This window comes from Heloderma suspectum, chromosome 5 (assembly GCF_057233095.1).
Source record: "Heloderma suspectum isolate Gila_16-S chromosome 5, 16-S_ref, whole genome shotgun sequence".
Lineage (NCBI taxonomy): Eukaryota > Metazoa > Chordata > Lepidosauria > Squamata > Helodermatidae > Heloderma > Heloderma suspectum.
The window spans coordinates 60,175,745-60,202,698 of record NC_139462.1 but is presented as its reverse complement, the minus strand read 5'-3'; positions in this window follow the sequence as shown (position 1 = coordinate 60,202,698).

The window sequence follows — 26,954 nt, the reverse complement described above, 5'->3', positions numbered from 1 at the left end:
GCATTCCGTGTGTGTGTGTGTGTGTTTTAGGAAAGAGTAACATTCACCCCATCGTGAGCTGAATTGGCTCCACTGACTGTGACTCTTGGAGAAATAAAGTAGCATCCTTTGATTTCTTTGTGAGAACTAGTTTGAAGTCTGAAAACATACGCATCTTGACATAGCAATGTTTGGAGTTTCCTTAAATAGCCCTACATAATGTGTAATGCTGAGGTAGCACAGAGGACTTTTCATCTATGGCCTTAGATGCTTTCCAAGTTTTCACACTGGCATATATAATAATAATGCTATTCTTGTTGGCAGTCTTAACATTCTTGTTCTGTCTTCCTGCTTCATTGCTTTTATTATATGCTGGCTTGTCACAGTTTAGATGAAAGACTACTCTCAGTATACAGGCTGATGAAACATGCTGTGAAAGTCTATCTTTTGTACTGTTTTGTTGAAACGTGGAAAGATTTCAGGTACTTATTTTTCCAGTGCCTGTACTTTTGATGCTTTTTGGTGTTTGCTTTTCAAAATCATTTGTTCTTTGTGGATTTACCATCAGAATCATTTTTCTAGATTATCCAAAACTATGATTTTGCAGCTGTCACGGAGTCTGCCTGTTGATGGAAAAAGTAAGTTACCTACCTCACTCATGTCAAGGAAGGGAAAACGCTCACAGTCGTTGCTAATTCTTGAATAACAGTTATTCAGAGATCACTCTCCATCCAAGTTCAAAACATCTTGAGAAATCAGGCAAAGAAGGGGCAGAGAACTATATTTTGCTGCATTGTAATTAAGAGAGCAATCTTTAATTGCTTAATCCCCAGTGTCTAGCGGGCCATAGGATATGCTCATTTCTGGGAACCAACCTCAGAGCCCGCTCTCCAAGGTTGGTTCCCAGAAAACTGACTGCCACTCTCATCCACGCTGCCTCAGAGGCAGCGTGGAGAAGCCCCGTCCTCCATGCTCACAAGAGGAACGCAGAGCAATTGAAAAGGAGTGGGTCTGGGGGGCGTTCCGGGGTGGGGAGAGCAGAGCTGTGCGTACGACACATCCAATGTGTCATATGGCAGCTTCCTCTCCCTGTCAGCCCCCTCCCCCGCTGCTAGACAGCTGAAAACGGCTGTCTAGCGAAAAATAGCAGGGCAGGAGAGGTGCAGAGGGAATTATCCCCCCCCCCCGTGCCTCTCCTGCCTTGCTTGGGATAAGTGGTCACCTCCGAGTTTGGAGGCAACCGCCTATCTAGTTAGGATTGCTCCCTTAGTCTCAAACTACTAGCATCTCTACACCAGCCTAAAACCCAGCATTTAAAACAGGGCTTTCTGCTTCCATTCAAAATGCAGGATCACGACGGACTCCCTTTACGCACGCTTCCTTCCCCCCACCTCTCCCCCTTATCTGAGTCTTTGATATGTTTCATTATACAGCCCAAGATGGTCTAGGTCCTCTTATTGAGAGTTTTCCTCTATTCACTAGGGGATTCATGGGTAACTCAGGTTGATAACTCATTATCTCTGATCTTTTAAAAAATGGAATAAAGGCCATTTAGTGTGGGAGACACCCTGGAGGTTGACAACGTCATCTAAAGGACCTGCAAATTTCTGTGAGTAACCAATCTCAATAGCAGGACAAAAGCTCCATGTGGAGAAGCCCTATGTCTGCATTTGTCATCCACTGATTTTATTGCTGAATGTGACATTTTACCTTCATAATAAAAAATAAACAGTGCAACCCTGTGCATGTCTACTCAGAAGCAAACACAACTGTATTAAATAGGGAATACTATCTACTTACTATAGATAGTAAGTGTCTTTAGGCATATAACCTATACGAACATTACAGGCCTGTCATATTGTGTAAATGGCCCCTTTACGGCCACCATTTATGCAACATTACTTTTACAGAAAATCCTGAGCTGCCTTTTTTTTTTTTTGCAAAATGGCAGCTCAACGAGGGGATGGGTGGCTGCCAGGTGCTCACAGACCATGCGGCACTTGGCGAACAGCTGGGTAAGCGTGTGGCACCTCGGCGAGTGGGGTCCAAGAGGCCAAGCAGGGAGGAGTCCGCCAGACTCCACCCTCCTCTCAGACACCCATGACATCCATAGCATCAAGACAATGCTCGTTAGCATCCTGGAGCAACTTCTGAGAAATAACTAGAATTACCTGGGGTCACATGTGCTCATTTTGGACAACACTGCTGAAAGCCACATGGATGGGTTTAAACATCATTGCCTAAATCTACATGGATTGGCTTAAACCTCTGCATGCTTTAGCTGGAAGTAAGCTGCGCTGAAGGTAAAGTAGCCTTCTTCTGAACAAAAAATGCTTAGGACTGGGCAGCAAGAAGAATTCACACTCCTGATCACCTTTCTTGGGACCTGTTCAAACCTTTGTGCCAACTAAGTATTTTCTCTCTACACCCGCGCGTACAGGGTTGCATAGAGGACCCAGGCATTGGATACATCCATGGAGCAGACAGAAGCCATTTCCATCATTAGGGGGAAAATATTTGCAGATCAAAAATAGGATATTTTTGCAATTCTGCAGAAGATATTGCTTATAAATAGCTTAACAGCAAACACAGACTCACTTTGTGGCAGCTGAGGCAGAACCCATGATGTCTCTTAATTTCATTTGACATTCAGTCTTTGGGTCAGCCTCCCTGATGCTTCTGGGCCCCAAACTGTAGAATACTGCATAAGCCAGCACCCCCTTGCTCCCATAGCTGAAAAGAAGGGCATGTATCCACTACAGTTTTCAAATAGGTTCATACCTATGTAGCTCTCAGAGTTCTTCACCAAGGATCAGGGACTGCATTTCTGTCGAGTGCAGTGCCAGCTCCGGGTTTCTGAGGGCCCTTGGGAAAGACACCTTCAATAGGCCTCCTCGCTCAGTGAATCTGCCTTCTGACCAACATTGCCACTAACTGCTGTGGATCGTCATCCTCTCTGTCATCACTGCTACCACTTGGTTGCCAGACAGCCAGAGAGCCAGGGAGCAAGCAGGCAGTGGCATCTACTGCTCCTCCTTCTCTGCACCACTGTTGTCTGGGCCAGAGTGAAAGGAGTGTGAACAAACAGCTTACAGTTATGAAGAGGAGGAGTGATTCCAGGAGGCTCACTGCTGGGGTGTGGGTCCTTGGCAGCTGCCCATCCATACCTACCATAGGCGATGGCCCTAGATACGTCTCTAACAAAGAGTTCCAAGTACCTGCAGGACATTAAAATTCCTATGGCTCATGTTTATGGCAAGCCATGATCTGTACATCTTTCAGATTATTTTCAAACTGGGCTACTAGCTAGAAGCTATGGAAAAGCAAGGGAAGGAATGATGGAGCTGAGTTTAGGGTTCAGGTCCTGGCCATAGGCTTGATGGAGCAAGGTGTAGCAATTGAAACTACAGGCCAAGAATTGGTCTTTGAAAGGCAGATACAGAGCTAACACACACATTACAGTCGTGCTATGGAGGCCACTTTAAATTGATGATCATGAGAGGCTTCATGTGCGCCACACAATTTTTCTCCAGGCCAGGTGGATCGATTTAAAGGACACTCCATCCCTTAAGCCCTGTTTTCTAGAGCTGTGTTCAAATCAGATAATGCAGTCTTCCCTTACCTGGTGCCCTCCAGATGTGCACCTCAACTCTCATCAGCCCCAGCTAGCATGGCTGGTGGGCAGAAATCCTGGAAGTTGTAGTCCAAAACATCTGGAGGGCACCAGGTTGGAGAATGCAGAGATAATGCAAGGAATCCCAACACAAAGCATTGGCAAATACCACTGGTGTACAGCAGCACATCATCTTTCAGGAAAGCGCAGTGGTATGGTGTGATGTTTCTACAAGGCTTTTGATCACAGGATGAAATGTAATTGTTTGAGCAGCAATGGCCTTAGGCTAGAACAAACAAGAAAAGAGTGAGGGGTTTAGAACAAATCCCTCAGCCTCATGTATTGATTGAGAGTGCCTAAGTAGCATTTCAATCCAGTTTACAAACTTATTCCCCAGGCCTATTTTAATTAAAGCCAACTGGAAAAAAAAAACTTTATCCATTTTGTTTATGTGTGTGTGTTTTTCCTAAAGCTGATTTAATCATGACCATTGGGATTATCTGATTGATTTTTTTAATCAATTCTATTAATTGCTCTGTGAATGTTATCATATATCAGTCGCAAAGGGATTGCTCCAGTTTAGTTATTATGGATTAATAATCTGATCACTTGTCAAATCTCTTGGTAGCTATTTTTGCGAATGTTTCTTTTTCTGAATGTTTCTGCTCACAAAATGTGTTGAGCCAACAAAGAGGGAAATCTCCATAGGACTCTTTGTTTGAAAGAGAAAAGAAATTAGTAGGACTGCTGGATGAGAACATTAACATGCCATAAGTATTCAATCAAATATGGTTGCGGGGGGAAGTATTAAACCAGCCTTCCCCAACCTGGTGCTTTGCAGGTGTTTGGGGCTTCAACTCCCCAGCCAGCATGCCCAATGGTCAGGAATGCTGGGAGTTCTAGTCCAAAACATCTGGAGGGCCCAGACTGAGGGAGGCTGTACTAAACAGTATTGTGCGACAAAGGCCTTCACAGTGCAATCTTATACATATCTACCCAGACATTAGTTGCATTTAATTCAATGGGGCTTACTCCCAGGTAAGTATGTATTGCAGCCTTCCCCAAACTGCCACCCTCCAGATAGTCCAGGACATCTGGATGGCACCAGGTTGGTGAAGGTCCATGCATAGGATTGCAGCTTCAGAGTGTAATCAAAAGGAGATATTTAAATAGGATGGCCAATGGTGCAATCCATATCACATATGCTAGAGTTCTTTCACATGTGGTCAGATAATCTAAAAGAGGGGTGGGGAACATCAGACCCAGGGGCAAAATCTATCCTGCCCAGGCACCAACTTTGCCCTCCAGTGTTCTCCAGATGCCCCCCCCCCATCATTTGGTGTTTTCTGGCTTTTGTGCAGTTTTTTTGTCCTTGTTCTAAAAGGTCGAAATGCCTCTCAGTAATAGCTCAGTAATAGCAGTAATATGCTGGCATTTTTAACATTATTGGCCCCACCTCCTTTGCCTTTGGCCCTGTCCACAACTGGAATGTGGCCCCTGAGAATGTCTCTGGAATTGAATTCTGCCCTCTGGCTGAGAGAGGAACCTCCACACCTGATCTAGAAGCCCCCATCTCCTGCTGGACAGGCAAATGTCCCATTCTTAAAGTGCAAGCTGCAGAGTTGTCCATTGCAGAGACGAAATAATCCCACAGGTCCATCTGGCAAGCATAGTCAGGTACTTGTGTGTAGCTCTCTGAGAGCATTTCTACATGAGGCTTTTATCCCGCACCCTTACCGGGGCTTCTGCTTCCAGATTCTTTGCAGAATTAAGATTGGCTCCTTTACATGTGCCTTTTTCGGGGGGGGGGGAGGTCCTCTGCCCTTCTATATGTTTCATCAGACAACCATTAGATGGCACTGTGGTATAGCAGAATGGCACTGTTAAATGTGGCTTCTATGGCGGGATGAGAGAAAATATCAAAGTTTCCTCATTCATGAAAGAACTCACAATAATGGTTGCATAGAGCGGGTGATGCCCTGGAGGATGATGTCATTGTCTAAAGGACCCGCAAACTAACATGAGTGAACAATCACGAGTGCACAATAAAAGCCTTGTGTAGAAATGCCCTGAATCTCCATCAATAGGCATCAATTGCATGCATTAATATCTCTCACAGGTGAGGTCCATGAGCAGAATTCCAGTACTGCCACTCTGCTCCTGCCATTTCTCTTACACTCATGGGACCAGCCACAAGTCAGGAACTAGCACTTGTGATAGTAATACTGGAAATGAGCAATTCCTCTCCTTTCCAGAATGCGGCAGGTCAGCAGAGCTCCCTTTGCAAGCTCCGCTGATCTTCCCTGTTACAGAAACAAGTGTTTTGCTAAAGTCTGGTTGCTCTAGGATTTACCAGCCTCCTGCTGCACTAGCAGTGGGTCCTGCTAGCACATGGGCAGCACTGGATACGAGAGCATTAGTTAAACCATTTCCCCCTTACACCTGTATAAATCAGAAGATGCAACATGCTTTTCATTGTATTGTGCAGTTGAGTTGATATTAACCACCATTGATCAAATTCTCAGATCAGGATCTATGTATATAAAATAATCTTTACATACCAGTCTCTTTATTTAGATTTCATCAGGCATCACTTTCAATAATATGTAAGACCGGTGTGGTCAAAAGCACAGATTGCAAACTGAAAAAAATGAATCAGGAAAAAATACTGTGCTCACCAGGTTTTTAGATCTTTTTTTCTTATCAGAATTTGAGTGTTTGGGGACGGTGAAGAAAGGGTTCTATGGAATGTGTTATAAATAGGGCTGGCTGCAACATTAAAGGTGCAATCCAATGCATGCTTAGGCAGAAAAAAGTCCTAAACTACCAGCATTGCCATGCTGGCTGGAGAATGCTGGGAGTTGTAGGACTTTTTTCTGCCTACACGTGCATAGGATTGCACCCTTCAGCTGTAATCCTATTCATATATCTACCCAAGAGTAAGTCTGATTAAACAAAATAGGACTTACTGCTGAGTAGACATGCCTAAGGTTGCTTGATTATGGCAAGAGGCAGAGCCTTTACATTAATTGCTCCAGGGCTGTGTGATTAAATCTCCCCAAAGCTGTGCAATTCCCCCTCCTTGTTGGTGATGTAAAACAAATCTTTCCCATCTGGCCTTTGGTCTAGTTCAGTCTTCCCCAATCTAGTGCCTTCCAAATGTTTTGGACTTCAACTCCCATCAGCCCCAGCATGGCCAGTGGATTACCATGTGGATCTGCCTTCCACAAGACCATCCGTGAGAGGAAGGGTTGTGCTCTGTCTGATTTTGGGAGGGTCCACACCACAGCTCACCCCATTCAGATGGGTCTCCTGACTCTCTGTGTAGCATTTCCAGAAGCCTGGAGGGGATGCCCTGGGAAGGAAGGGGCAGGGGCACTCACGTCTGTCAGTGTAGCTGATCCAGCATAATCTGGTTCCAACCCAAAGGGGATATAAAAGAAATAAACCCACTGGAAGAAATAGTCTTATAGGCTTCCTGCCTGTCGGTTTGGGTATAGATGTATGTTTATGTTGTGTTGCCATTACAGATGACCTCCTGGTCCTGTACAATAGATAGTTTACATTCAGTAAAGTACATATGGCAACCTTGTAAATAAGCCCACAAAAGTTACTAGCCTGCAAAACAACAACACCCAAGTTGTCTGCTGGGGACTGGCAGAGGAGGGGCAGAAAGCTGCATTTCTATGCAACAAAAAGGGGGCTTCTCGCCTCTAGCAGCCTGCCCTGCTTGGCTCCCATGATGAACACAGTGATAAGGCTGATGAACACCAGCCTTATTGCTCACCTGCATGCAATTCCTGGTTGCTTATTTAGTGGTGCCATCGGGACAGGACTTTAGGGCAGACACCAAATGTAGCAGGACTCACTGACCAGATTTTGAAGTAAGTGAAGTAATCCACACTGCAGGCAGCCAGGCTTGGCATGAGATATCCTGCCATTGAATCGTATCCAGCACCCTCTAAACTTTGTTGTTGTTTTTGTCACCACCACCACTGCATGGGGGGAAGAAGGGGTCGCAGCTCTCATGAGAGTTTTGCGTAATTACCTTGTGCAGCTCTCGCAGGACTTTGCATAACTCTCACAAGACCTCAAGTGGCTTTCATGGGAGGTCACGCAATACTCATAAGACCTGTGGCTGCTTCTTCTGGCTGCGTGATGATGCAGGGAGAGGGTGGGCAGCTGCTCCAGAGAGCCCCACCAGCCGCTCTCTCGTTGTATTTTTTTTTAACAATAACAACGTAATGACTCTCCCCACTCCACCCCATACCCATAAATTATATTGCTGAAATGAAGAAAGCTTGGAGTAACCAGGAGTGGATTTTTCTGTGGAAGAACTGTGGGCTCAGTTCAGTTCAGTTCTGGCATTAAAAATAAATTCCTGGAGTCAGAATTCTTACAGGGCTGCTCTCTTTAGATGGTATATCTAAGGGTCTATCTTTTGCACCTTCCTCTGCTGGATCTCAGACTTCTAGTAAAAAGCAAAGGAGATGCCACAAGCCTGACATGTGCCCACCCCTACTATGTAAAGTACTATGACTTTTTGTCATAGACCAAAGAGCGCTCCATCTTTTTGTAGAAAGCACCATCTTTCAGGATCTCAGAACAGATGAGTAATGATGGTGAGCTACATTCAGTGATTGCCTCCTGCCTCTGATTTGTCAGCAACTATTCCGGCTGGAATAGTAAACCAGAAATGGTTGCAAAGAGACATTACCTCAGGAGCTAAATACATTCCAAAGGGAAGTAGTTCAGATATCATAAAAAAGCTAATAAAATGTTTTATAGCCACCTAATGCTTATGAAATCTCCTTAAGGTTGGAAGGCAACAAATTTCAATAATGAGGACTTCTTTGTACGAGTAGTTTCAATTACTGTACTTTAATTCGTTGTTAATAATAATAATAATAATAATAATAATAATTATAGGCTTCCAAGTGAAATAGCTGGATGTTTTCCTTAAGGCCAATGTTATAACAACACAATTTAATTAAAAAGCAATGCCTCCGGAGATTTTTCTAATGAGAAAATATCATGGTGCCAATAACCCTGTTACATGATGGATATCCATGCATAAGCCCCCAATATCCAATGAAATGATTATTGCCTTGTCCAAGAGTATAACACTATCTCTAAAGACCAAAAGGGCTGTTAATTTGTGACAGCAATGACTGGGGACACCTTTCACAGAAAGGGAAAAGAGCAGATATTCCAATTGTTAAGCTTACTCTCAAGTAATGTTTGGGGTCCGGAAGAAATAAAAAGTAAACATTAAACACTCTTAATAAAGTTGCTACAAGCACTGAACTCTTAATTTTGATGAGAGCTCAGATTATGAGGACAGATGTTAGCACAACATTGACTTTACTGGGTTGGATCCACACTTAGTCATTCTTAGAGTAGTCCCATTGACTGCCTCGCTCTGGTTGTGCTGGGCTTGCTAACTGTACTTCTTTATCAAATCTTTTCCTTGTTGATGGGCCATGAATTCTTGAAAAAAGTCTGCCTGGTCTGATGGATTCCAGCAGGATGTGCAAAAATTCCCCCACAGGCCAGCTAGACTTGACAGGGGAGATCTGTGATAGGGACTCCCTGCAGTTTTTGTTTTACTACTTGGCAGCCCAAGTGGCTGCTTTGAAGATCAGGGAAGTAGTACTGGGGATGAAATTGTCACCCCTTTCCTCTCTTGCCCTTACCCAGAAGTACCACACACACACACACACACCTGCCTAAAAGGCAGGCCTTGCCTAAAAGTAGTTTTTTCAAAGCAGGAGCAGTTTATATTTGGGAAAGGGCACAGGAGGAAAGGGTTAAACACCCTGTCCCAGAGGGCTCCTTCCCCAGTCTTCAAAGCAGCCCCAGGAGGCCATGCTAATTAGTACAACAAAAACTCCAGGAGATCCGAATCATGGATCTTTTGCATCATGTCTGCTTTGGCCTTAAAAGCTTTTCTACATGAGGCTGTTAATCATCTGTTAATCCGCTGTATCTACTTACAGTTTTGTCACAGAATTGAGATCCATGCACTACACGAGGAGCGTTTCCTTTCCTGCTTTTCTGCTACAAAACCTCTAGGTGGCACTGTAGTATAATAGAATAGCACAAATACACTAGAGGAAATTGTGCTTTCTTTCCCTTTCACAATTAAATGCTGCATTTTCTGAGCTCTAAAAAACTTGCTGAAAGTGCTGGTTAGGCACAGAAGTGAAACTGGAGGGTCACGTTGTTCTCTAAAGAACCCATAAACAACCCTGAGTAGGGAACGACAAGCAGACAATAAATGCCTCATGTAGAAAACCCCTAATTGCTACAAGTAGCAATTGCATATGATAGTTCTTTCAGTGCTGATGATGCACTCCAGGGTAAAACCTGAATGCATAAACATTCCAGGGCCTCCCAATGCTACATAGAGGAAGTATGGGAGTTCAAAGGGGGCCAGAAAGAACTCAGTGGACTCTGGTTAAGGATTCACCTCATCACCCACCCCAAAGATCAGTAAATGATTCTCTCTTCAGCCCCAGTTTTATTTCATTGGCAGAATTTGGCAGCAGCCGTATTTTTTTTCTTGACCTGTCTGAGTCATTGCAATATATAACTTTGCTATGTCTTTTTTCTCACCCGATGGCAGTAGTGTCTACAGACCCCCTAGCTGGCTGCAAGTCTTTATGGCGGGGGCACTCGTTAGGTGATGAGACCTGCTGCTGCTCAAGTCACTTCCTTTTTGCTATGAGATTGTTATTACTATGCCTCTCCATAATGTTACTGTATAAGAGCCCCATCCATGAGTTGTTCATAAATTCTGCAGACCTCTGTTGTAGCTGAATTCCTGTGCAATCATGGCACTAAAACCAAAAAACTATTTAAAATAGCATGGTTCCAATCTGTTTAGAGCTTCTGTCAATAGAATAAGAGTCAAGATTTGTTGCTAGAAAAGTAGAAAACTACAAGATGTATATTCAAGTCGGCTTATAATATTTAATTCCAAAAGGTATAGGCGGCTCATAGCATTTTACATGAAAAAATTCAGGGAAACCGCAGCTTCCATGATAGATATCAGTCTTCTTAAAGCTTAACAGGTTTTAAGAGTAAGTAGAATAGAATATTACTGTTGCTTTGATCCATATTCAATTTTCTATGCCTCTCATAAGAAATTGCACAAAGAACAATAGGACAGGAAATGGCACAGTCACCAACAGGAAACTTTATAAAGAAGTTTGTAATAAAATAATTTTGGCTTGTGCATTTTGGCTTACACTGGGGAAATAAAGGTTTTAGATTAAAGAAGAGGATAATAAAGAGGACAGGTTTTGTCCTGCTAATATCTCTTTCCGGCAGAAATACAGTTTTTAAGCAGAATTTAGGGCAGTGGACAATTATCCATCTAGATAAAAATGGTATATCATCATGTGACAAAAGAACACTGTGGGCATATAAAACAGAACCTGCCTTGGTAATGTCTCTGTTTATTCATCTAGAAATAAATCTGGGCTTCTTTTCATGAAAATACAGGCATGTTTGATATAAAAGAAAACTCAACTGCATTGCAAACCCAGCAGGCAGGGATCAGCCAGCATTCCTGAGAATTTCTCTAAAATCACAAGGACAGCCATGGTGGATTCAGAAGATGAAGCATCCTTGCCAGCGAGTTCACGTAGATTTGTTTTGTGGTACTTTGCTGCTAGTACTTTGGCATGGTCTAACCCGGCGTTTCTCAGACAGTGAGTTGGGGGGCACCAGTGGTGCTCAGGCCATCTCCAGGGGGACATTGCTGGGCTCTGCATCCTGCCAAGTGCGTCCTCACTCACCTTCCCCTCCAGATTTTGGCTGGACTAATGCTGGCAGCAGCAGCAGCTCCCGGCATGCGCAGTGCATAAGAATGTGTGGGAGCAGGAGTCAGTGAGGCAGCAAGGTTGTAGCATACAAAGTTGGGCGGCGGGGGAAAGAAAGAAAGAAAGGAAACAGAGGAAACAGACAATGGACGGGGGAAGGAGAAAAAAGAATGGGAAGGAAGGATATGGAAAAGACAGCTGCGCTGAGGGAGAGATAAAGGAGACACACTGGGGTGGGATGGGGGTGCTACTGTGTCATCTGACTGTGGTGATGTCCACTCCAGCCCCCTCAGAAGAACAACCTAGCAGTGGGCAATGCCACCAGAAATTTCAGAGCCTGTGTGTGTGTGTGTATGTGTGTGTGTGTGTGTGCCTGCATTGGGAGGGGGGAGCAGGGAGGGAGAACTGAGTTAAGGTGTCCAGGAGTTGGAGAACTTCGAAAGATAGGAAGCTGCCTTATACGGAGTCAGACCCTGGGTCCATCTAGCCAGGTGTTGTCAACACTGACTGGTAGCGGCTCTCCAGGATTTCAGGCAGGAGTTTTTCCTGCCCTACCTAGAGATGCTGGGGATCGAACCTGGGACCCTTTGCATACAAAGCAGGTGCTCTACCACTGAATTGCATCTAGTGGGGGGGGGGAGCTGGGGGGGGGAGAAGAGACGGGAGGTCCCTCTCCTCTGAGGCAAAAGGGCCAGAAGGAGCATTGAAGAAAATCAGAAAGAGAGATTAAAAAATGACTAAGGGAGCAATCCTAGCATCTGGGCCTCAGAGCCCAGAAACTGCACTCCCCGCTCCCTCCCCCCATAGTCGGTGCTATTCTTTCTGTGCTGGCTACATCTCCGTGATCAGAAACGGAGTGTGGAGATGGGGGAAAGGGGCCAGTCCTGGGGGAGGGGAGGAGATCACAAAAGCGTTTTTACGCAACTTCCTATGTGCCACATGGCCTCCCCCCTCTCCTGCTCTGAAGCTCCCTGGCTAGACAGGTGAAATTGCCTGTCTCGCCAAAAATGCAGGACAGCCAGAGCACCGAGGTGAGGATCATCTCCGTACTTCAGCTGCCCTGAATCTCCATCAGCCTCCACGTTTGGAGGATTGAGGCCTAAGTCTTTGTGAGGCAACTCACTAAGACCTACATCAAGAACTCCAACTAAGGATAACTTAGACTGGAATCCTATACCCTCTTACATGGAAGTAACTACCATTGAACTCAGTGGGAGTTACTTCTGACTATACATGTATATGATATACTATCATGTATATGATAGCAATATTAGAATTCAGCATTAGACCATAAGACAGCGTTCCCCAATCTGGTGCTCCCCAGATGGTTTGGACTACGACTCCTGGCATGCATGACCACTGGCCACACTAGCTAGAGCTAATGGGAGTTGAAGTCCAAGATATCTTTCCTTTCTTTTGTTTTCTTCTTCCCTTTCTTAATGTCTGTCTATATTATTAGACAATGAGCCTGTAAGATTTTAAATTTTGTAGAGTGACCAGTTTTTAACAAAAATAAATATGATTATCTTCTGAAAATGTGTAAATAAAAGCAGGTTAAAAGAGCTATGGGGTACAGCTACTGAAATTCTTATAAATATTGGTTTGGAAAGACAATGCACCAGAAATGACACCCCAGGCTGATTGGAACTCAGTGAAGGCGAACAGGGTAATGTGTGCATCAAAATCCACATTCCACATGAAGAATGGTGAGGAGCAGATGTAATTTCATGTTTATGTCAGAATGCAAAATGAGATTTTGCTAAATGCAATAGGTCCACCTGAGTAGCAGACCAAAGGGACACAATGCAGACATCAGAAAATCCTTACCAAGACCAAGAAAGAGCTTTGGTTCCTTGTGTGTGGAAAATGAAACAGAAGCAGAGGCTGGTTGGGGGCAGGGTATGTGTACCAAGAACAGTGCAGGAAAGCTCACAATTATTGCCTTCTTTCCCTAGAGGTCCAGGTCAGGGTAGAATCTGTGTATGCCTCCAGATGAAGCATGGTGTGTAGTGTAGTGCTGAGTGTGTTGAAAGACTTGTGCTTGAACCCTTGTTCACAGGTCCGGCCCTGTCTTTAGGCACAGTGAGGGAACCACCTCAGGCAGCAGAAGGTGGGGCAGCAGTGGCAGCTCCCTCGCATCCTGCCCTCAGGTGTGATGGAGGACCCTATCCTGTTGCCAGTGTTGAAGTAAGATTCAGCTGCCAGTGCAGTCAGCTTCTGTCCATGGAATGGAAGGCTCACCATCTTGGCCTTTGGCTCAGGGAGCAAGATGTCTTGGACTAGTCCTGCCTGTTCAGGCCATGAAGCTCATAGGTGACCCCGGGCCACTCAGTCTCTTTCAGCCCATCCTACCTCCCAGAGTTAAAGGAGGATTACTCCATGCTGAGACTTTAGAGCAGAGCTTTTCAAACTGTGTGCTGCGCCACATTAGTGTGTTGGCGGCAGTGTGTAGACATGTTGTACGAAATGCAGAAAATTGTGCGGAAAGGCACCCTGGGGCTCCCTTACTTGCGTTTGCTTCCCTTGGCCCCTCCCCCAGAACTTCCTAAAGCAGCTAATGTTAAAGCACCTTAGCCTTAGCAGCTAAGTCTTAGCTGCTTTAACATTAGCTGCTTTAGGATCGTGTGGCATCTTGACGTAGGACACACATGATTGGCGGTGTCGGAGTGGTACGGCAAGGACTGTGGTAACGCTGGCTGCACGAGGAGTGCGGAGAATTCGGAATTCTCATTGGAGACTCCTTTAACGGAGCAATTAGTTGTGAGTTACACCACCCCCAACTTTCGGCTGTGCTGAGCAGAGGAGTCCCCCGGAGGTCCTGGACTGGGACAGCACCGAGTGGGCCATCCGCCATCTTGGCCAATCGGAACGGAGCTCAGTGGAGGCCAATCAGCGTGCTCCCAATCACCCGGGCGAGCGCAGCTGCAGGCTGTCACCCAGTCAACCCATCTGCTGCTGGCTGAAAGGAGGCCACCCTCCCAAACCGACTGTGGCAAACAGCAAGCCACCCACCACGTGGCACTTATGATTTGATTTCTGCCATTTATTTTTATTTTTACTCTGCTGTAATCATGGATTAACCACCCACCAGCAGTGTACCACCAGAGAGTGCTGGAACTGGACTCTGGACGTAGGCATTGCAAATATTTACAGCAGTATAGCCTTGTAGTGAGACATATATATTTACACCATTTTTGTTGGACTTTTGCTTCTCTACTTCATGTGTTTTTGCAGCTGAGCTCCTATCTGGACCTATGTGTCCTAATATGTATTGTAAATACTTTAGTTAATTTTGTTTATTTTTCACATTTTCTCCTGGTCCTGATTCCTATCTTTATCTCACTTTATCACTGTGGGAGTGGAGCGCAGGTGCTGTTATTTTCATAAGAAAAAACAGAGAAAGATAAGCGCTAAAAACAGCCCTGTTATTTTCATATTTAGTTAATGCTAAAACCTAGTGACTTAGACAAGCTTTTGGATTCGCATTTCAAAAATGCATCCAAACATAGCTTAAAAAGCATTAAAAATTCTTCTGCAGTTTTCTACTACATACATTTGTGAAGTATCCTTTTCAACAATGGCAAACTTAAAGACACTGAAACGTGGAAAAAAATGCGTGATGACGAAATGCAAGTGTCTTTATCTAATATTCCACCAAATATTGTGTTCATCCCATCAACCTCATACATCCCATTAAAATGGTGAGTAGTTATTAGTGTTACTTAGCTTTTTTTAATTCTTGCACATATTTACATACTGTTACTCATAAATGACAACAATATATGTTATTATCTTACAAATCATATATTTTTAAAAATATAAAGGAAAGGTTTTCATGAGATATGTTGTGTCCCCATACATTTCGTTATTACAATTTATGTATGTGTCCACCATATCTCTTATAACTGGTTAGTTTAATGTCCGGTTTGCTAGTAAAATTGAATTACTGTGTCACGAAATGATGCATATCTAAAAAGTGTGTCACCAACATGAAAAGTTTGGAAAGCTCTACTTTAGAGGAATGGTGCGATATACATAGATAATAAATAAAATGCATGTGAGTAGATTTGAGTGGATAGGAACTGCTGTAGTATGAGCACATCAGAAAAAGCTGTAATTTCCCCCTACATTCATCTCTAGTCCTGCACTTTTACTGAATCTATTAACTTCTCTTAGGAATGCCCTTTAAAATAGGAGGGTTGCATTGCTGAACTTCAGAAGTGTCTTACGGTGCGCAAGGCAGAGATAATGAAGAACAAAATTTGAAAGAAGCAAGATCTAAGGTTATCTACAGTGTAATGATACATCACTGTAATCTGACCATACCAGATTGCTAGACTTAGAGAATAAGTCTTCAGTATCATTAAAAGCAACATCATGAGCTTTGTGTGTCTTTACCCATAATTTCTGCTGAAGGATTTAGAAAAGAATCTGAGAAAGATATATTATAGTCTCTTAGCAGCCTAGAAGGCTGGAAGGTTTCAGCAAATCTAGAAAAATCTGTGAGATTGTCTTGGTAGTACTTAAGTTCTCCACCAGCTATTTTACACAACCAGAAAAGATTCTTACCTGGCTAATTTGTATGTGGGATTAATTATAGTGTTATTATCTATCATCACACTATGGTCAAAGAATAATTGCTGGGTGTTATTTTTCTGCTCCATATTCACATCTGAATTGTTTTAGTCTTTGGGGCTATATGATTGGGGCTACCTGCCTCCTATTTTTAAAAGGTTATATTGGATTACATTGTGGCTCTGCTGGTTCATAAGCGTATGGCAGTTTTCTTACTGATGTTAAAGATGGGGAGTTTAAGACTAAGGGCTGATCTACACTGCGCCCGCCATCGCAATGAATTCGGTGTCCCATCGGGTTAAATGCTCTCGCATTAAAACGTGATTATTCACACTCACCCATGATCCAGCATAGCTCTTCTTATGTTCTTACATCCTTAATGTTTGTGCTAAACACAATATTTTAAGAGCAACAAACTCAAAGCACTGGGCCTGGATGGATAAATCGTCCATTTTGGTTTCTCCCACATTCAATTTATTTTAAATCTAAAGTTCTTTCTATCCTGAATATGGAGAGCCTTGCACATTCTGGTAAATACTTATCAAAATCAAACTGAAACCAAATTCTCACCCATCCCTACCTAGGAGGACTCATTTTCACAACTGATCCCCAATGCACTACGCAACTCCTTTGAATATCCGCTGAATTTGCCAACTTCTAACCCTGGATGCTATGAATAGATGTGGTTGTATAACAGCCAAGCTATCCAGTTGGAGCATATCAGCCATTGTCAGGCATGGCTCCTAGCACAAACAGCTGATCTGCAAAGCCGTAAGCATGATATGGGCCTTCACACAATTGCTCCTCTGCACAATACAATGTAGCTGGAGATGAGCATGAGAAGTGGGTGAAATTTACTCCCTAATGTTTGCCAGAAAGAAGTCCGACATGAATAGCACTGTCCTGATTCTGGGGCCATTGGAGCTGGCCAAAAGCACGCAGGCAGCAGCCGAAACTCTCCTCTCATTCATGCATAACAGGCGAGAAGGGCTGGGACAGAATCAAAACAAAATGCAGGAAGAGCATATAAGCTGCCAGGCATGGTCCAGGAATAGGCAAGCAGCAGAAGAGCAGCAGAGCAGCAGAGAGAAACCAAATGAAGCATCATTGAACAAACAGTGTAGCATTGCACTGCATGTTGGCGGGGGCAGGGGAGAGATAAGTGGGGTGTTGATGCATAATGTGGAGAGGGCAGGGATGCCACATAGGTAGGGAAGAGAGGATAGTTTCTCCTCACTTAGGCCCTGCCCCTGGCATTTCAGGGTCAAACTATATATTACTTTAAAGATGTAGCTAGCAGCTATGTCTTTTTTTTCCCTTTTTCTTAAAAGTAAGTGCAGGAGATACAATCTGGATTGGGACCCTAACATATTGGGCACGGGGGAGGTTTAAGAGGGCTTTAAGCCTTTCCCCCTGCTGTAGTCCTGATCTGGATTACACACACACACACACACACACACACTTGCATTTTATATTGCCAAAATATTATTGGATTACTTTTTGTCAATGTAGATTGCAGGCATAGGGAGACTAGCCGAATCAGGACTGCAGCGGGGTGGGTGGGTGGTCAAACTGTTAAAGCTCCTCTACCCACCATGCTAGGGTCCCAATCCATATCAGGTCCTCTCCAATTACATGTGTGTGTGTGTGGGGGGGGGGGGGAATTGCCATAGCTGCTAGCTATGCCATTTAAGTACTGTATAGTTTGATCCTCAGAGCTCATGTGTTAAATTTTCAGGACTGCCTGTATCACTGTCCTACACACAGAATCTTTTATTGTGAACATGCAGGGTTGGACAAGAGAGGGTTAACGGGCCAGGGATGGCTGGGCACATCCTTTTGGTAAAGCACAGGTGATATGTTGCCAGGGGAACTTAATCAATTGCTTCTTGATACAGGATCTTTTTGAGAATGTTCTGAATAGGGCTGCTTCCAGATGGAGAGCTCCTAGTGCTAACACTCCAAAAGCATTGTGCAGCTATTCCATCTTTTCTTCTCAACATATTTTTTCTGGTAAGAAAAGAGATGGAAGAAGTGGTAGGAAAACACAGAAGGGCTACAAGTTGAAGATGACAACAACTGGATCCCCCTAGTCTAATTCCATGTATGAGGCAGTGCAATTGCACAATAAAAGCTTAATCTGGAAGAACCCTTGCTAAACCAGAGAAGGGGGGTGAAACTTCCCTCTTTTTCAGCAAAGGATGAGGTAATCCCGGTGTCTCTGTGTGAGAAAAGATGGCAGTTTTTGAGTCAGACACTGAGGAAGAAATACAGAGCTTAGCTGGGGAACTTTAAGCATCTTAGAGCAGTGGAATTTGGGCTATTGGTCCATTTAAGCTGAGCCTCCACCTGTGGTCAACCTCTATCATTGTAAATAAATGCCAATGTTACAAAACACCAATAAGCCTCCAGTGACCTCTTTCCAAAGAAAACCAACTGTGGATAAGTGCTGCGCCCTGGAACATCTTACTGCTCTGAGAAGCAGTTTGCATGTAACACCATATACACCATGGCGAAATACTGCCCTTGCCTTAAAAAACTGGGAAACGTTTTCTCCCATCACCACAGACATGAAATGGCACTCGTTGGATTTTTTCCACTTTAAAGCCTCCCTGTAAGACACCAGGGCTCCTGAACCAGAGACTCCAGCAAAACACAGGCACCTTACTTTCTGAGGCACCATGGCAATAGCAACAGCAGTAGCCACCACAGACTCAGGCCTGAGGGAAGCAGGGGATAACTGACACTGATGAGCTCCTGAGGCGAGGCAAGACTGGGAATGCTGCTGGAGGCATCCATGGAAGCATCCGACCAAGCAGCAAGTATGTTTTGACTTTGAGCTCTCCCCTGCATTTTGCCATGCAGGTGCCTATCATGGCAGTCCCCATAGCTGCGCCCCCAAGGAGAGTTCAAAAATGCTGGCAGCTCTGTTGACCCATATCAACAAACCAGCTCTAGGAGTTTTCAGCTCCACCAAGAGCAGACCTTTTATAAAGCGAATGGGTCTTAATTGCCCAGTATAGACCAAGTCACCCCCAAATACTTTGCATTACAACTGGGAACAATATTTAATCTTTGTAAACTACCCAGAGAGCTTTGGCTATTGGGCAGTATAGAAATAACAATAACAATAATATTGTGGCTGGGAAAATGCATTTCGCCCCAACTGCTGTGAGGATTGCAGCTAAGCTCAGAGGGAAAAGGGAAGTCTGAGGGGGTGACAGATAGGGATGGCCGAACCCCTTGAAGTCCAGTCCAGGGGAGGGGTCCACTGTGGGGAAATCTGGGCTGCTTGGACTCACTGGATTTCCTCAGAGCCCTGGGTGTGCCTGCCGGGTTCTGCAGAGCACCTTTCCATTTTAAAAAGGCACGGTCTGGAAATGGTTGCTGCCATTCGTGGACCTTGGGAAAACCATGCTGTAAATTACATATTTTATGCCGTTTGCAGCCATAAAGCACTCACATCTACATAAATTGCAGCCATTTTTATGTAGAAGGCATAAAATACACAATTTATGGCCATTATTTCCCCAAGGTCCATGAATGGCAGCTGCCATTCACAGACCTTGCCTTTTTAAAACCTGGAAGCCATCCTGCGTGGAGTCTGGTGGGCACGGATGGAAGGGGAGCCAGTCTGCAGACCCCACAGGTCAGAAGCTTGGGAATCCAGCCTTATTTGAGTCCGCAGCGGATTTCTCCAGCGTCCCTAGTAGCAAATGATGCCAACATCTCTGCTAATAAAAAAAGTGCCAGTCCTGAGACCCTGCAAGTCCTGGCTCCATGACACCAGTGTTGTGCACTCAAATTCCTTCCCCTCTTGCACTTAGTCTTTGCACACAAGTCCTGTCAGATCCTGTTTAAAGGTAAGAATGCAGTTTGCCATGCTGGGCGGATGGGGTGGGATATTGTTAGCGATACTGTTTTTAAAGAAAGCCTGGCTACATCTCAAGGGAGAAAGAACTGTCACAATGCAACCCTGTGCGTGGGCAACTGTGTTCAGCAGAGCTTTCTCCCAAGTAAGTGGGCATAAGATTGCAGCCACAGGGCCTCTTCACACAGAGCTTTTATCCTGCTATTGAGATTGGTTACTTACGGAAGTTTGCAGCTCCTTTAGATGACATTGTTAACCTCCAGGGTGCAAAATGACCTCTATTCCATTTTTTTAAAGATTAGAGATAATGAACTATCAAATTACAGTGCTTGAGTTCTGCGTCAGTTGCCTCCGTGAAAACAAAAAGCTGCAATATGAGGAGAAAGACCAATGAAACGTATAGAAGACTCAGACTCAGGGGGAAAGGAAGCAGAAGCGCGTGCAAAGGGAGTCCATCGTGATCCTGCATTTAAAATGGAAGCAGAAAGCCCCATTTTAAATGTGGGATTTTATGCTGGTGTAGAGATGCTCATCTCCCAGAACTGACTACTCTCAGAAAAACATCTACAGAAGCATCTCATCAGTTTCACCTTGCAGCCAGACCATCAAACGTCAGGGCCCCAGTCCGAAAGCAGCTAGCCTGGGGGCTTGAAATTGACATGACAGCTGCAATCATAAAGCTTTATTTACGTGCTCTTCCGCCTTCAGTTTCCCTTCATGCGCTGCAAAGAACCCAGTGAAACAGTGGCATTTAATTTTTTAGTATCCATTAGATATGGCTTAATCAATGCATAATTACTGTCGGCCTGAAAGTAGAAGGTATTGTTACCACTGATCATTATAACAACCTTGAAACGACTCCTGGAGAAAACTTTTGACTTATGAAATAGGATCACACCTTTGGGACCTGCAACAAAGTGTTGCAGTTTGGAAGGTTCCTGTTGAGGGTTCTAGCCAGCCACACCCTCCTCTAGGATACTACATTCCAGCCCTCCTCCCTCTTGGTGTCCTGCTTGTTTCCAACAGTTAGGGTGCAATCCTATGCATGTTTAGACAGAGAAAAAGCCTACAACTCCTAGCATTCCCGAGCCAGCAAAGGGAATGCTAGGAGTTGTAGGCCTTTTCTCTGTCTAAACATGCATAGCATTGCACCCTTAGCCAACTTTCTGTGGCTGCAGAGCACACTCAGGCCTCACTGGGCTAGCTTGGGTTTTTCCCCCTCTTCACCCCCCCCAATACTTTTTGTAGTTCTGCAAATCTTGGGATCCCCCCCCCCCCCCGCAGCCTGCTCATACCTCCTTCTTGTAAGGCATTCCAATAATTTAATGTGCTCTTAATATCAGGGCTTTCCTAAGACATTGGCAAAGGGCAAGATGGTGCCCCGTCCCAATCCATGTACAAATTCCAACAACGAGACAGCATCCTCCACCACACCAGAAGGCAGCAGGCTAGCTTAGGGGGCACAGAGCAGGCCATGTGGCTCACTGCTCTGTTATCCAAAACCTTGCTGCCGCCTCCCAGCATGTGCTGCCTGCGGTGACTGCCTCACTCTGCCTGATGGCAGGGCTGGCCTTGATGATAGTATATATGATTATGTCATTTTGCTATACTAAAAGATGGGAGCAAAACCCTGGATGTATCTTCTGTCTGTTATTAATTTTGTAGAAACATTGCCAAAGGAGTCCTGTGCAGGCTAGGATTCCATTCCACTCCTGCCACATCCCCCCTCCCCCCGCTCAGTTATTTGCTCAGCCCAAGTGCTTCTGTATTTCGAAGTGCAAAATGATCTCTCTCTGTCTCTCTCTCTGTCTCATGAGTTGGAGTATGCTTCAGTTGCATTTGCTGACCAGAACAAGGAACATGCTAGTAACTTATTTATTTATTACATTTATATACTGCCCAACAGCCAAGGCTCTCGAGCAGTTCACAACAATTAAAAGCATAAAATACAACATGAAAAACATAATATAAGACTTTAAAATATTTAAAGTAGCATATAAACCCAAAGTAAAATCCAACAGCAGTTGCAACCCAGGGAAAGCCTGGGTGAAAAGGGTGCATTTTTAGGAGGTGCTTGAAAGATGCCACATTTTCTGCCTCCTGAACTGCATGTGGGAGGGTTTTCCAAAGGGCAGGTGCCACTACATAGTAGCATTAGTGAGCTGTATTCTCCCATTTTAGGTGCTCAGTGGGATGAATGGCATAGGTTCCCCATGGCTCCCTGTTTACCGCTGCAGTATCACAGTTAAAACAGGCACTACAAGACACATCTGTGAGTCTGCTTTGCTTGTAGACCTGAGCAGCTCCTCTGCGGTTGTAGCAAAACAGCTGCTTGCCTGGAACTGGGTGCTGGCGTCTTGTATTTTAACAAGCATTCTCTTTTACATGAGTCAGGGGTGGGGAACATGTGGCCCTCTAGATGTTGTTGGACTACGGTTCCCATCATCCCTCAGCATTGGCCATGATGGCTGGGGATGGTGAGTGTTGCAGTCCAACACCATCTGGAAAGCTACATGCTCCCCACTCCTGATACATGTTATAAAGGCGATGGTAACAGTCTTCGGATGGAATGGAGGGGCTATACCACTTAACATTAACCTACAAGCTTTGCTAATGTAAGGGCTATCACAGATTTCTTGGTTTGTTTTTACTTCTGCTGTCTGCCTTGGGGAGCCACGTCTTCTGATCAATGCTAGACAAAGATCTGAAACGTTGATGGCTTTTATATTTTCAAAGGGAGAACACCCATAGCCTTTTCCCTGGAGATCTTTTTGCACCAGCCCTAACCTAATTAACAGTGAAATCCTATGATGTCTATGCAAAAGCAAGCCCCATTAAGTTCTGTGGGGCTTACTCCCATGTAAGGATTGCAGCTAGTCTGCTAAGCACTTCTTTCATTCCATCTTGAGACTGCAGCCATCTCTACATGAGGCTTTTATCCCGCATCTTTACCAAAGCTTCTGCTTCTGGATTCTTTGTCAGCTCCTTTATGCATGTTTATTTTCCCTGGGGTTTTTCTTTGTCTGCCTTTCCAGATGTTTCATTATACAATCACTAGATGGCACTATATTATAGTGAAATTGCTCAAATACACCAGACTCTCATTCTGCCGTTTCTAAATAATACCAGACTTTCCTCGTTAGGGGGGGGGAAACACATGACAATGGTTGCAAAGCACAGAAGAAGTCTTGGAGGAAAGACTGCAGACTACCATGAGTGAGCAATCACAGGCACACAATAAAAGCCTCATGTAGAAAGGTTCTATTACTTTCTATAGGCTTGGGCTTATGCATCTCACCCACTAACACCCTTTCTCTCTCCTTTTGTTTTGTTTTTGTTTTACTTCACATCTAGCCTGAAGACTTCTGGTGAATTCAAAAGCTTGCTCACTACTTTGTGACATTTCAGTTGGTTCTAAGTAGGGCTGTGCACCACTTTGGCCTGAGGCCCGAACCCCGAGTCGAGGTGGGCCATTTAGGGTCACTTTGTGCCCCTTCCGAGGCGAAGCAGAGGGGGCACGAAGCGCCCCCGAGCAGGTCGGGGCTCATCAAAGCACTTGGTATGCTTCCAAGCTTTGGCCCCCGGCCCAGCCCAGCCCCCCTGGCCCAGCCCCCACCAGCACCTCCAGGTCTTTACCTGAGCCGCCTTCTCTGCTGCTGCTGCCTTCTCCACTGCCACACTGCCGCTGCCGCCTTCTCTGTCGCCGCCTTCACCATTGCCGCAGCACCACTGCTGCTATCTTCACCACTGCTGCCACCAGTTTCTGAGACCTGGATGCGTGGCGACTCGTCGTCTTCCAGGGAGTTGCCATTTTTAAAATGGCAACTTCCTGGAACTTCCAGGAGGTTGCCATTTTACAAATGGCGACTCCCTGCAAGAAGATGAGTTTCTGTGTGTCCAGGCCTTAGGAGATGGTAGTGGCTGTGAAGATAGCAGCAGTGGGCAACAGCAAAGGTGGCAGCTGTGGCGGCAACAGGGGAGGAGGCCCAGGTAAGGAGCTGGGGCATGTCTGCACAAGGGGAAAGCACAAATCTTTGCCACAGCACCTTGTGCAGTCTTGAAGGCTGGAATAAATGTGCTTCCTAGATCATTGTAAGGTTGAGGCATGTTTGGGGGGTGCAACAAATATGGTGCTCAAGGACACTTGTGAGTGCTAAATACAGGAGAAAGAAAATTTGCCAAGTCTACAAACTCATTATATTATCAGAAATCGAAACATTGATTCTTAGGTGGTAGAGTTTGGAGGAGTTAAGAATGTGCAGAATGTTTGTCCTTCGTTCCTATTCCTCAGTGCCTCGGCCTCTGGCTTAATGGGCAAACAACGTGCTTCTCCGCAGTGGCCAAGTTTGTTTAATTGACCACGTTGGTAGCTAAGTACCAACAAGAGACCATTCACAGCTCAACAAGACCCATGCCTGCATTCGAGGAGAATATTACAGAATGAATGTCTCACTTACCATACCATTTACAAGGAAGTAATATTTTCCCAAACTATTAATCCAGGTGTGCCCATAAAAATGCATAACTCTTTATCAGAGATTATTAACTATCAAACAGATGTCCCGGTTGCTTAAAATGCAGGAGAGGCTCTTTATGAAGTAATTACAATTCCTTTAAAACCATTCCTTCAGTTTGACAGCACTCACTATTTTAAGTGTCCACCACCATGGCAATCACCTTCACATAAAGTTTGTCAGGAAAAGGGAAATAATTCAGACACCTAATGAGACAGGGGCTTGTTGGGGGAAGGGGGAAGAGTTGATGGAAGTACTCCATTTTTAACCACACATACTCACGTCTTTCCTTTTTCCAGTGATTTACAAAGTGTAAGGCTGTAATCCTATATATACTTACCTGGGGAGTAGGTCCCATTGAGCTCAATGGGATTTACTTCTGAATGATCTCAGTACGAATCCAAGGCAAACCATTCAACATCACAATAATTCAAGTCTATGCCCCAACCACTGAGGCCGAAGAAGCTGAGGTTGATCGGTTCTATGAAGACCTACAACACCTTCTAGAACTAACACCAAAAAAAGATGTCCTCTTCATCATAGGGGATTGGAATGCTAAAGTAGGAAGTCAAGAAATCACCGGGATAACAGGCAGGCATGGCCTTGGTGTACAAAATGAAGAAGGACAAAAGCTAATAGAGTTTTGCCAAGAGAACAGACTGATCATAGCAAACACTCTTTTCCAACAGCAAAAGAGGCGACTCTACACATGGACGTCACCAGATGGTCAATATCGAAATCAGATTGATTATGTCCTTTGCAGCCAAAGATGGAGAAGCTCCATACAGTCAGTAAAAACAAGACCTGGAGCTGACTGTGGCTCAGATCATGAGCTGCTTCTTGCAAAATTTCGGCTTAAATTGAAGAACGTAGGGAAAACCACTAAACCTTTCAGGTATGACCTAAATCATATCCCTGATGAATATACAGTGGAGGTGAGGAATAGATTTCAGGGATTAGACCTGATAGACAGAGTGCCTGAGGAACTATGGACGGAGGTCCGTAACATTGTTCAGGAGGCAGCAACGAAATCCGTCCCAAAGAAAAAGAAATGCAAGAAAGCCAAGTGGCTGTCTGATGAGCCTTTACAAGTAGCTCACGAAAGAAGGGAAGCGAAAAGCAAAGGAGAAAGGGGAAGATATACCCAACTGAATGCAGAGTTCCAGAGAATAGCAAGGAGAGACAAGAAGGCCTTCTTAAATGAACAATGCAAAGAAATCGAAGAAAACAACAGAATGGGAAAGACTAGAGATTTCTTCAAGAAAATTGGAGATCTCAAGGGAACGTTTTGTGCAAAGACGGGCATGATAAAGGACAAAGAAGGCAGGGACCTAACAGAAGCAGATGAGATTAAGAAGAGGTGGCAAGAATACACAGAAGAACTATACAGGAAAGATCTGAATGTCCCTGATAGCCATGATAGTGCGGTCACTGAACTTGAGCCGGACATCCTCGAGAGTGAAGTCAAGTGGGCCTTAGGAAGCATTAGTAACAACAAAGCTAGCGGAGATGACAGTATTCCAGCCGAGCTATTTAAAATCCTAAAAGATGATGCTGTTAAAGTGCTGCATTCAATATGCCAACAAATCTGGAACACTCAACAGTGGCCACAAGACTGGAAAAGGTCAGTTTACATTCCAATTCCAAAGAAGGGCAACGCCAAAGAGTGTTCAAACTACCGCACAATTGCGCTCATTTCACATGCCAGCAAGGTGATGCTCAAAATCCTACAAGCTAGGCTTCAGCAGTATGCGAACCGAGAACTACCGGAAGTACAAGCTGGGTTTAGAAGAGGCAGAGGAACTAGACATCAAATCGCCAACATTCGCTGCATCATGGAGAAAGCAAGAGAATTCCAGAAAAACGTCTATTTCTGCTTCATTGACTACGCTAAAGCCTTTGATTGTGTGGATCACAACAAACTGTGGCAAATTCTTAAAGTGATGGGAGTACCAGACCACCTTACCTGTCTCCTGAGAAACCTGTACGAGGGTCAAGAAGCAACAGTAAGAACCAGACATGGAACAACCAATTGGTTCCAAATTGGGAAAGGAGTACGACAAGGCTGCATATTGTCACCCTGCTTATTTAACTTATATGCAGAGTACATCATGAGAAATGCCGGGTTGGATGAATCAGAGGTCGGAATTAAGATTGCCGGGAGAATTATCAACAACCTCAGATATGCAGACGATACCACCCTAATGGCAGAAAGCGAAGAGGATCTCAAGAGCCTCTTGTTGAGGGTGAAAGAGGAGAGTGCAAAAGCTGGTTTGAAACTCAACATTAAAAAAACGAAGATCATGTCATCTGGCCCTATCACTTCCTGGCATATAGAAGGGGAAGAAATGGAAGCAGTGACAGATTTTACTTTCTTGGGCCCCAAGATCACCGCAGACGGTGACTGTAGCCATGAAATTAAAAGACGCTTGCTCCTTGGGAGGAAAGCTATGGCAAACCTAGACAGCATAGTAAGAAGCAGAGACATCACCTTGCCGACAAAGGTCAGTCTAATCAAAGCTATGGTTTTCCCAGTAGTAATGTATGGCTGTGAGAGCTGGACTATAAGGAAG